Source organism: Pseudomyrmex gracilis, unplaced genomic scaffold (genome assembly GCF_002006095.1).
Source record: "Pseudomyrmex gracilis isolate BER0280 unplaced genomic scaffold, ASM200609v1 scaffold_0, whole genome shotgun sequence".
Lineage (NCBI taxonomy): Eukaryota > Metazoa > Arthropoda > Insecta > Hymenoptera > Formicidae > Pseudomyrmex > Pseudomyrmex gracilis.
In genome coordinates, this window is record NW_018020584.1 from 3,952,859 (window position 1) to 3,962,331 (window position 9,473).

At 38.8% G+C, this 9,473-nt stretch overlaps 1 protein-coding gene across 4 annotated transcripts in view; it reads right to left on the bottom strand.

The window, feature by feature from the left end:
- Positions 1-8,220, bottom strand: part of LOC109863569 — a 240,012-nt gene extending 231,792 nt beyond the window's left edge. For 2 of the 4 annotated variants that reach the window (XM_020443880.1, XM_020443870.1), the window contains exon 1: positions 7,945-8,220. The gene's annotated coding sequence lies outside the window, so the exon portion shown is untranslated. Of the gene's footprint in view, positions 1-7,801 lie in introns of all 4 variants that reach the window. The other 2 variants (XM_020443861.1, XM_020443851.1) reach the window with 2 other exon arrangements.
- Between the last annotated feature and the right edge of the window lie 1,253 nt (positions 8,221-9,473).

Here is a 9,473-nt window from a genome sequence, read left to right on the forward strand (position 1 = left end):
AGTAAGTATCGTGCCGAGCTTAAGAGCCAGCGTTGGCTCGATCTAATCATTAAGCATATTCGCCCAGTACTGGCTACTACTGTCGTACCAATATCGAGCCTCGTTTGCCGATATTGACCCAATACTGGGCCGTTCGTCAATTCCTACAAGGGTGTGTTTACGTGCTTTATCGCGGTTTACATACGTTTTATACGCGTTTAAAAATCTTTATTACAACGTTAAAAAAGTTTACTATTTTTGCATTTCACACATATGACGCACTTTTGTCACGTTAGTTATTTGCTTATCTTGAAATTTCGATTTATTCGTACGCAATTATATAACTCGCGATGTATGTTCTTACATAATTGAAGGTAAGTTTAGCTTTGATTGAAAAAGACGTCACACATGAGTATATGTACAGTTTAATACAGCTTTAAGCTAACTATGTTGTATGATTCACTGCGAATCGTGTGCATGTATATAGACTATAGTTCGCGCAAATATCCCGCGACGGCTAAATTAGATTGACCCCCGTTGCAACCAGAAACCCTGTTGAATTGTCCTATTCGCGCAGCAATTCATACATTTCCTGCGCGGAAGTCACATCGTTGGTAGTAACAACCATTGTAGTTTTTTTTTTTTTTTTTTATTTTTTTTTTATTTTTAAGGTTTCACGTATAACAGAGAATCGAGAGCGTTTCACATTTTGACATATTGATTTCGACACCAGAATGACCATTTTCGTTGAAAACGTTATCTTTGTTTCTCAACAATTTGCAAGATTCGTTGACGATCGAGAAATAAGCCGCTGTATATGAAGAAAAAAAATGTGTTAACTCTCTTCGTCAGAAATACGCGCGTCGGTATATTTCTGTGAAATATATTTCCCTCGAGGCTTTGAACACTTTGTGCGTTACGTCTTGGAAGATCCGGCTCATTAAAATAGAAAATTTTCCAGCCTTTGGTGGTAATGCCGTTTAATATATAGGGCGGCGAATAAATTTACATACTTAAAACTGCGCGATGCTATTAATATTCTATCATAGATACTAGAAATTGGATAACAAATTTCCAACTTTCCGCGCAAAGTGCTGTATAACGCGCTTCTAATTATAAATCACTAACAGATATTCGATGATAGTGTGATTAATCGCGTCCAAACTCGCAAAGTTTATTGGAACATTTAATAGCTCTATGTCAAATTGCGTAGAGCTTGTTAGAAAACATTGTGAATTGAGTTTTATACGGAATAAAATCAATCCGACTGCGTGCACGGGAAGAACAACTTTTAACCACTTCTGTCAAAATTTGTTACGTTTTAATTAATTCGGAAATCGAAACACAGTTCCGCGTGTGAGTTTTGAAGCTATTTAAATAATATCAAAACATTATCCACATATTTCTTATCGATATATGCGCATGATCAATATATTTATTCACTTTGAATTTACCATAATTAAGATTTTTATAATTAAGATTTTTATTTTCAGTACATTTTAGCTACAAAAAAAAACAAGAAAAAAAATCGGACAAATCTGTTTTTATTTTCGCAAAAACTGGTTTTCGACCTTAACGTTGAAAAGCACGCTGTCGATTTTGCTACGATTTCCATCTGTTTGATGCTACGTGGCATATAACGATTGAAATATAGCCGTCGCGACAAAACCTTATCCTGGCTTTACAGTACCATTCAAACGGTATTTCCTGCATTCGTAGAATTTCGGGCCGTGATATATTTTTTTTTTTTTTCAAGCAAAACTTTTATCCCGATCGCTTTCGGACGTGTATCGCGCTTCGTGTTATCGGCTGCTCGCGCAACGCTGCTAAACTTTAATTGACGTGGACACGCCGAGTATTAAACTGCGTGGACGTCAATCACAAAGGATGCCATTGCCTCGTTGCAGCGTCACTGACACGAACTGGCGGGCAATAAGCGGTTAGTAGTTGGCTGTACCATTGCAAGAGTATCTCCCGGACCTGCCGTACATACCCTTGATCGCATTGATAGTCACAAAGTGACCGGTACATGCCTTAATGCGTTTACGGCCGTTCAAGTTTGACGTCTTGTTCTCTCCTTGATGATCCTAATTCGCTTAAACCTCAAGCATGCTGCTTTCCTCGACGCAGTTAATAACATTTCAGTTATATAAATAAATATTTCCTGAGAAACTACACAGGTTTGCGAACGTTACATATATATCGCGTGAATAAATAAAAGTTGTTTAAATGATTGTAGCATTTTAATCCAAATATTAATTTCTATTCAAAAATTGTGTTGTTCAACAATGGTTTGAAAATCAATTATTTATAATGTATTTTTATTTCTTGACTCTTTCTTTTCGAGTTGCTCAAACTTTTAAAAAATCTGGCTTTATATATTTAAATTAATGTACGGGTAAAGTTGTAGTCTAATTAGAAATCAAACAGATAGTAATGATCAATCACTTAAATTGCTACATCGAATTGCTGTTATATATGTGTCAACTGTGCAATTGCCCCCATTTAATAGTACAAGCATATAAACGATATTTGCGGATAGCGGAGAAATCTGCACGATATTCACTATATTACCTTGAAATGTATCAACGCGTCAAAAGCCTTCAGCTATTGAGCCCGCAATTTACAACTCTAGATTAACCCTGAAATATCGCACAGAGTGTTGAATTCAATTTAACCGTAAAATCAAACTGTTGCAAACAATACCGGCAATGGGGTAAATGCCTTTGTAGTCGCGCCTTAATTAATGTGTTATTGTTAAGGTATTATCGCGAAACACATTATTGGCGCACCTACATTTTAGTTTGTCTTTGGTCCAGAATTTTCTTCAACTGCGACAATATTCTTAATAATAATAATAATAATCTTTAACTGCGATATATCTCTTCGTTTATTCAGTTTATGGAGCAAAAATGACATTCGACGATGTTCACCGATCGCGGATGAAGCGACGCAACGAAAACAGATTTACCCGGGCCAAATCAATTTCAGCGCAGTAATAGCTTCATCCAAACTTAAATATAGTCATAGGCGGTTAAAGATGGCGATCGATTGGGAGCGCAGCGGCGTATCAATCCCTTTTGCTATTAACGCATAAAGCCCGAATGCAGCTCCGGTGACCTGAATTCCTAGACAGCGATTGCAATTGAACCGGTGAGTGATTAACTAACGCGTCGGTTTCACGACGACGACGACGACGACTACGACGTCGTCGTCGTCAGTTCAGTCAGTTCGTCGACGACGATATTTGCAATTTATTCCGAGCCGGATCCTGATGGTGTTTAATTGTACGATCCCCCGCCGTAACTCGCGTAGTACGCGTCAAGGAACGAGCTATCAAAGTTAGAACGGTCTACTGCCGCGAGAGAAGTAAGAAGGGACCTTTGAGATTCCGCCACGCGGAGCCGGCTCATTACAGTTCCTGTATCGGGGAGAAACCTACCGTGTCACAGGTTCCATTACTGTAACGGCTTAGATCGTGCTGACATTCGCAAAGCAGTCTCCGTATGTAAAGGACTGATATATCCTATTGACAAGCCTCTGCGAGGTCGGCTTTATCGCCGATATCGACCGGAGCGCGATTTCACGTAATGAATGTCTGCAAGAAACATTACCGAGAGAGGAAGCTATATATTTCGTGTATAATTTCGAGCATACAAATTACACAGTAATATGGAAATATATACAAGTTAAAACAACAATATGTATGTGAAAGGGAGAGAAGAGCAGAAGAAACTGTTGGTGAGAAAAAAAAATTCGTCCCGTTAATCGCGAGTTCGTGAAAATTATTATTATGTGTTTCGATGTTTGCGCGACGCTTAATATAAACGGAGAAAACCGGAGAAGTTTTGCGCTCTCTTGATGCGCCGTCGCGATCCATAATTCATAATGACGCTGAACGGCCGATGTCGACATTTCTTCTTGAGCAAATTTAATCGGGAGGATTTAGCGGAATTTTCAATAAACTTTATATTGTAAATATTTCAAAGGATTTTACTTTACTGGCGATATATAGAGTATATATGTTATATGTATTTGCCTTTATTTGAATTTTACTTGTTGTTTGCTTGGAAAGATCTTGAAAGTTTAATAGAAAAGTGTTCTTGGTTTTTGATTGAAATTGTATACGTAAAAAGTATATGCATGTGGCACATTAATTTATCCGCACATTATTAATTACTTTTTCAAGAATCAATTGGACATTTTGCTCATCATTTAGCTTGTTAGACAAACATCGCGATATACGAGAGGTAAATATCCGAAACGACGCATCATTAGACAGCAGTATCACATTGCCGTCAACGTTCATCTTTCGGAAGAAATGTCAAACGCTGGCTCATTATCGCGCGTAATGTTTGCGTGACAGCTCGCCAAAGTAGACGCTTTCAGCGATTTTTGAAAATGCGCCAGCTCACACTTCAACTGTTGCGGTGAACAAAATTTACGAGTCGGATTTCGAATTGCTATCTCATTCGTCTTATTCGTCAAATATGATCTCGTGCGATTTTTCCATTTATTTTCAAATCTGAAAAAACGGCTCGATGGAAAGAAATTTTCGAGCAACAATGAAGTCGTCGATACCGTTAAATGAGGTTACATGGCGAGATGTCAACGACAATAAAAATGTGATACTATTACTGTTATTTATGCGTCGTTCGGATACTTATCAATTCTCCTTATAATGCGCGTCCTAAAAAACGTCAGGCGCACGCAAAATATTTAAAGCATCGTTGCGAAACGACTATTGATTAGTAATAGGGAGGAGGAGAGGCAGTTAACTCGTCTCTAAAACTCTCATTTGTCCGTACGAAAAACCAATTTTGCGAATTGATTTTTCGTTGTACGCCAAACGCAGAATCGTTTATCCAACACTTTTTTTCTAAAAAAAAAAAAAAGCGTGACATTTTGTCCATTCGCTTTGCACAGTTGTGCAGATAATTTGTTGTTGCTGTAGCTACAGGGATTCTCTCGCAAATTCTCGCGTATATGAAGTTGTTAAAAAATTTTTCGAGTAGCAGAGGTACATTATTTCTTGCGGGGATGATGCACCGAATTTCCCTTTTTCATGGGCGCACAAAAATAACAAAACGGGATGATATAGATTCTCTTCTTGTCAGACGCTTCCGCGAGTTTATGTGTACCCAGAATTTTCGACGGTTATTGAACAAGGCCTCGCGAAATGCGAAATGGAATGCTGACGCGGTGCTCGCAAACCGCTTTTTCGATGCTAGTGCATTTCGCTGTATTTCATTCAGAACGTTAACGATTTCCCAACGAAAACAAGATGGTGCTAGCACTGCGACAAAACAATCTTTAACTTTCGCGACTGGTGCTTTCTCATCTTTTTTTCGGTAGGGAACGAATTGCAACGTGTGATTTACGTTCAAAAAAAAAAAAAAACACAAACTGCCGCAGGTATCATCATTAAACCCGCGTAATTTTCATCGTATATTTAATTGTAAACTAGTTCTTTTAATCGAACAACAAAATTAACGCTGATCAGATTAGCGAACATAATGAGAGATCGGCCGAATTAACAAATAAAGTACGAGAGTAACGAGAAAATTAATTTAATTCAATCAATGAGGTGGATTAATAACGAGCTTACGTTGGAATTATATTTTTTTGTTTGGACGCGCGTGCGACATATTATCTTTTAACGAGCAAACGTAATCAGCTATTCAGTCGTGATGAATTAATTGTACACAAATAATAAATAACAAATCAATGTGAGCGATCGAATGGCGTTAAATTAACACTCGTAAACCGATTCAATTATTTGCGGTTTCGCCGTTACCTCGGTCATAAATTGCGAAATACATAAAACACGGAGTCACGCGCGCGCGTACCAAGTTTTCACCGAATCACTCTCCGAGAAGATGCAACATTTGGAGAGAGATGCTACTTGTAATGTTATACATAATTTACCATCATTACGACGCGCGGGTCTAACGGCATAAAGTATGACTGCGAATTACCGCGAAGAATTAAGACGGGAAGGGAAAATTAAGGTAGCGCCCCTGCGCGTAGCCAAGTGCTACTTTCGTTAATTGGTAAATACGTCACCAGGAATATATATGCGATTCAAGCCTCACGTTACTTATAACCGTATTCAGCGAAAACAGATATTTTGCGGATATTTTGAGGATTAAATATAAAAAACAATAATTAAAATAATGTTGAATTTTTATAAAGTTATAGTGAGCAGCAAAAATCAGTAAAATCAATACGCGTGTGCGATATAATAAATAACACTTTGATATTACACACAAACACACATGTGGTATAAAAATATAATTCATATAAATATCCAGTATGTAAAATTACATTAAATGTAATATATAAACGATTTCAAGCAGATTAAAATTTAGAATATCTAACAAATATGCAAACGCTCACCTGTATTTCGTCCAATTGCAAATAGCCAAATGCTGGAACGAAGCTTTTGTCTGTGAGCGCGGATCTCGTGGATTAATTAATCACGTGCTTGTTTTATATATACATTTGGGCACTGAATTCCGCTAATATTTTATCAATTAGTATCTGTATCCGATACGATCCATTATGCGCTTTTGATGATCCTTTTGCTTCTCGCAAAGTTGTTCCCCGGCACGAGTTTCCATAATACTACCAATCGCGAACGGCACGTTTTCACACAGTTCCACACACAGCTTTGCATAATTATATCGGGATTAACCGCATCACACGGTTCGTATTCGATTTTAAAATATCGTTTTTAATTAGCTCCGCGCGATAAAGCTCTTTGTCGGTTCTTTAACGTGTATCATTCATTTTCACGTACTATTCTATTATTTTATCTTACGTTTATTTTTTAACGCCTTAGTTTAATGCAGCGTCTGATTCATCGTTGATTAAAAAGAAAAAACGTGTGAAAAGCTTTGGTTGTGTCTTCCTCGGAAGATCGAAATGTTTGATAATGGAAGGGTGACCCTCTCTTCACACCCATGCCAAGTTTCCACGTTTATAATTGGTCGGTAAGAGCTTCCGATCGTTATTGTTATCCCCGCAGAACCGAGTCGTGAATGCAATTTGGCTGGTAGGTAATTTCCATGGAAACTTTAGCCATAAGATAGTGTGCAGTCCAAAGAGAAGAAGGAGACAAACCGCGCGATATGTATCGAATGAGCGCGATATTACATTATGGTACGTATAAATGTTATGTATAAATAGAATTTTATATTTAATATGACAATTTTTTAATCATTAATTATAGACATATTTTAAAGTTTGAACTGTATATTTTATTTTTAATTACTTTTTGGAAACTTTAAAATGCGCGCGTGAAATTGAACTGAAAAAGGCACACTGTGAAGAAAATAAGTTGGAAAAAAGTTTGGAGACGAAAAAAATGCCGCTTTTTAAATTTAATCGATATTGTTGCCAAACTTTTCAATCATTATTATCGCACGTCCCAATCGAGTTTCTAACGCAATTTAAGCGGGAAGTTGCGCGAGAAGTTGGCGGACGGAAAATGAAGGGAGTGCGGGGGAGGAAGATTGGTGAAGGGCTCGCAGGCATGATGGGGAATGAAAGAGGCGACAGTGAGAGAGAGAGAGAGAGAGAGAGAAAGAAAAAGAGAGAGACAGAGAGAGAGAGAGAGAGAGAGAGAGATGCGTCGTATCTTAAATTTACTTCGAGCACCTCGCCGCTGTTTTCCGATAATGGCAAACGCGCGACCGGACGCCGGCGTTTCTTTGGCGCGAATCGCGACCGGGAGAGCACGACGTCGGAAATTATGTTTGCATAATTTTCAATCTCGTGGTAGAACCCTCGGGCGTATCAACCAAGACTTGCCACGTACCAGAGTATTGCGTCGATCTCCGTACAATTATCATGAGTGATTGATAACCGGTTGCTCCCTCATCAACCGAAAATCGCGACCTAGTTTATTATTTGAAATTATGGATGTGCGACACGAATTAAATGCTACTAATTGTCACTCACGCGTAATTAAACACATCTCCCCGTCATAGGAATGACAACCGGTCACGCGATTACGACGTACAACAAATGTTTCATCACGATTAACTCCGGCTTGTACCTCCCGGAGTTTTACACGAATCGGCTGTGATTTCCTCGGAACTTGTGTCGCGCACAGAGGGGTAGTTCTCGTCGTTCCCGACGATGACGACGACACGGTACGGAGAAGTCGACCGAGCCCTCGCTACTCTCGCACTGCGCGCCCTCGATCCCACTTCTTAAGCACGGACCGGGGGAGCGAAGGGCATCGCGTCGCGAATTGCACTGACACTCGCAGATTCTCCGTTTCCCGCAGAAGCTTCCACTACGACCCCTTTCCCCACCCGGGTGCGAACTCTTACCCTCTTCCAACCCCCCGCGAGCCGTGGCTTTTAGCGCAAGCGCTTGTGCTTTTCCGCGGACTGCGTCCTATCCTAATTCACGTCGGCGTAAGTACGGTTCTGTTCCACCCACGCGGGACGTCAAAAACTTTTCCTTTTCGTTTTTTGAGATTTCGATAAATTGTGTGAGCGAAAATTCTTTATTTTTTTTTACCCACACGGTCTTCCCCTTCGAACGATCGCGTATCCAAATTATTAATGATTTCGAAGATGATTCATCGTTCGCGATATCGAGTGCGAAATTTTTAAATAAAAGAAATCTTGAATAAACTAAAAAAAAAAAATAACTGATCGTAACATCCATGTGATAAATATTATTTTTGAATTAAAAAAATTTATTTATTTAAAAACTCTGGTTAAAAAATCGGGCTTTTGCGCTAAAAAGAACAAAATGTGAACTGCGCATATTTACTTTTTTATATTTCGTTTAATCTTGTGTTTGATATGCAAACACAAAATTGTCGAAGTCTCACCGAGTATTTATTCGCTCGTCCAAAGGATATAGTGTATGAATTGTGTACACAATGATTGATATAAAATCAGAAGCGCATTGCGAACTGTAATTGATAATATATCGCTAAAGTAAATTAACGCGAACGATTGAGAATCGTTCGCGTTTGTTCGACACAATTTCACAGCAGCTGAACGCGTATTGACCGCTGAAATATTTACGAGAGTTTACAGCGGTAATACGCGATGAAAATAACATGTCCAATGACTTCTCTGATTTTTAATTCATCGTTAAGTATCATCATGACGTTACGTTTGTTCTGAATAATTTTGTTTACGACGAGAAGTTTCTGACACTTCTCTGACACGTTGCACGATTTGTGTTACGATTTGTGTCTCTTAGAGTATTGTGTGGATGGAAATATCCGCTCTCACAGACGTTCGCGTCTACGGTCTACAGGGTCCGCCACTTAAATCCGGACAAATTTGAATTTGACATTCCCATCATATTAGAATGCAGCAGTAGGTGCCATATGACCTAAAGATAGGTTAGAGACGTCGATAAGACATTAATAATCTTAAAATGGCCGAGTCGTTCAGGAAGACGCCGGAATATAATCGAAGAGCGGCGGTTATTGAAAGTGTTCGCGCCGGAAGAACGCC